This window comes from Arachis ipaensis, chromosome B08 (genome assembly GCF_000816755.2).
Source record: "Arachis ipaensis cultivar K30076 chromosome B08, Araip1.1, whole genome shotgun sequence".
Lineage (NCBI taxonomy): Eukaryota > Viridiplantae > Streptophyta > Magnoliopsida > Fabales > Fabaceae > Arachis > Arachis ipaensis.
In genome coordinates this window covers 25,839,762-25,842,646 of record NC_029792.2, presented here as the reverse complement: position 1 = coordinate 25,842,646, position 2,885 = coordinate 25,839,762, and the positions used below count along the sequence as shown (strand labels likewise).

Genomic DNA, 2,885 nt, shown 5'->3' with positions numbered 1-2,885 from the left:
AATTTTCTTTTTCCCTTCCCCCCTCCTTCGGTGACCCCTCGTCCCCTCCTTCCTTCTTTCATTTTCTTTCTATTTCTTCCCAACAAATTAAAACCCTCTCTTCCTCTTCCTTCTCATTCAACTCTTCCATCTTCTCATCTCTTCTTGCCATTACACACTATTATCAAACTCATCTTCATCATCTTACCTTCCTTTATTTTTCTATTCTATCTCTATTTATTTAAAATCTCATTTTCTCAAAACTCCAAATCATGGAATGTCAACTTAATGAGTGAAAGAAGCATTCAACTTTGAGTTCTAATTATTATTGAGACTTCAAGGTAACTCTTTGACTCAATAATTAGCCATATTCCCAATTTTTGTCATCTCTATATTTATACGTATGTATAAATCCGAATTAGGGTTATTAAGATAAGAAAATTTGGGACTTTTGTCAAGGTGAGTAAGATTATATTAATTGACAATATTAGTAGCTCACAAATATCATTATTGTCATATTTCTAGAGTTGTTGAATTATTGGACATCATTTGGTAGCTCGTTGACGCGCTCAGAGTTGCTTTCGATTCTCTGGAATCAAGTTGTGAGTGGATATTATGTCTATAATTGTTTTTAAGTATATTATTATCAATATTTATGTTGAATCATTATTTTTGTAGTTTGAAAATATTTGATTATTGTGATTTTTGAATTTTTGAAAATAAATATTGATTTGTGAAACTTATAATTTCATAAAAATACACACGAGACGATATTTATATATTTTGTAAAGCATACATGTTTTCTTATTTGACTTTATTGAATTTTATTAAAAATTTTAGTATGCATTCTTATATATATTGGATTTGCTATGGAATTTAGTAGTTTGTTATATGTATTAGAGATTTTTATAAGTGATTTGGTTTGGATTGGTTTGGGAGACTCTAACTAGAAAACCGTAGTTAACGGCGGTTGTGACGTTAACCTAGATGCATCTGGCTCAGACCTCAGCTAGCAGGGGCGTTGCTAGCCTAACGTGTAGGCCACACGTTGGATCTGTTATACCATACAGGCACACTAGAGGAAAGGGCTACCCTTAGAGGTGGAGCCGCCCTAGGTGTGTAATATTTTATTTGATTTGACTTCTGGAATGAGAACTCCCATTTCAGTTCATCCGCTTAACTACTTATTTATTTATTTACATAATTAATTAATATGAATTTCTCATCTCTGAAAAGAAATATAATGTTCAAGGTAAACTTTGTATTGTCTCGTGTGGGTTATAGATGTAATGTTTGCTCACTGAGTTGCAAAACTCACCCTATTATATTTCCATGTTTTTCAGATATAGGAATCATTCTAGGTTCCATTCCACCTGCCCTTCAGTAGATCTTAGTCATTTCGGTGAGACCTTTTTCTTTCCAAGGGCTAAGTAATTATGTAATGGAACCTTTGCTCAAAATTTAGATTATATCAATGCTCCATATGTCACAAGCAGGATCCTCGTGTGGGTTATGTTATTTTGAATCTTGAACTGTTTAGATAGTAATTATAAGTTGGTTATGTAAGACTTATATATATATATATATGATGTGTATTTTGGATATATGTGGTTGTGGATATAGTTGGAATATGCTGTTGTTGTTGTCTATGGAAATGGATGTTTATTATTGATACAGGGAGTTAATATTTATGCTAGTAAGGTCCTAGAAATAGAGGAGATTCTGTCCGTTTTTCTGAAAATTTGATCGTTTGGCTTGCTGAGAGACTTGTCCCTTGAGCGTCAGTCATGGCCAGGTTCAGGCTATGACATTTTATATCAGAAGTATTAAAGCATGTTCAAAATTATGAGATTGGTGGACTCCTAAATAATGAAGGCATGGCTGATAAAGCTACTATCAGAAGGTCAGCATCTGCAACTATTTTGCACACTTTTTCATCTAAATATAACAATCATCATATGAATAAAATTAATATATAAAATTAGATGGCAACTTCCATGAAAAGATCTTTATGTAAAGATGGTATTGGGAACCACCACCTAAAAATCATACCAATTTTATGTAGTAAGGCAGTTATTCTTAGATAAAAAGAGTGGTATACTCTAGTTTGTTAGATATTCATTTCATCTATGCAACAGAAACCGAACATCATGAATATAGAGATAGACAAAAAATCAAAATTGGGTGCATGCTAACTGCAACAGGCGATTTGAGAAAGTTGACAGCAATGGAGATCGAGATGACCGTGTTTCAAGATATGAGATAGAAAATATGATCGAGAACATCCACTTTAGTCATGTGGTGGACGCGAAAGAGGCAGTTACAAAACTAATCCAAGATCTTGATGTCAATAAAGACGATGAAATTAGCAAGAAAGAATTTGCTGATGGTTTTACAAAATGAATAAACTCCAATTCCAGCCAAGCTCCTCAGTCAAAATCTTCATCCCATGAAAATCATCAAGTATTTGCACTATTCCTTTACTCAAAATGTATTATTTATTAAGAAGTTATCGTTGAAAAAATGCTAGATAACTAGTAAAAATTTATTACTTTTGATCATTAATTTTAGTTATTAACTTAATTTTTTTAGTTTAGTAATTCAATAATATATTTTTAGAGACCACTCAAATAAAGATGTCTATTTCATCTTTTGCTAAAGACATTTTCGTGTTGCATTTTAATTAATTTTTATATAATTTATTTGGTGTTCCTTATCACATATTATTAAATTTTTTAAAAGATTTTCTTTCCAAAAACAATAAAAAATATTTAGATTGGACTAAAATAAAAAAGGTAATAGATTAACTATTAGATTTTTTTCTGAAATTGTTTATATAAAAAAATGTCACACTCATCAATCAATAAATATATATATATATAATTTTTTTAAAGTAAAATTTATCA

At 30.7% G+C, this 2,885-nt stretch overlaps 1 long non-coding RNA gene across 1 annotated transcript in view; it reads right to left on the bottom strand.

Annotated features, from left to right (window-relative positions):
• LOC110265831 overlaps positions 250 to 2,885 on the bottom strand; it is a 21,721-nt gene continuing 19,085 nt past the window's right edge. Inside the window, exon 3 of the long non-coding RNA XR_002352226.1 lies at positions 250 to 324. This is a non-coding gene — a long non-coding RNA (uncharacterized LOC110265831). The remainder of the gene's footprint in view (positions 325 to 2,885) is intronic.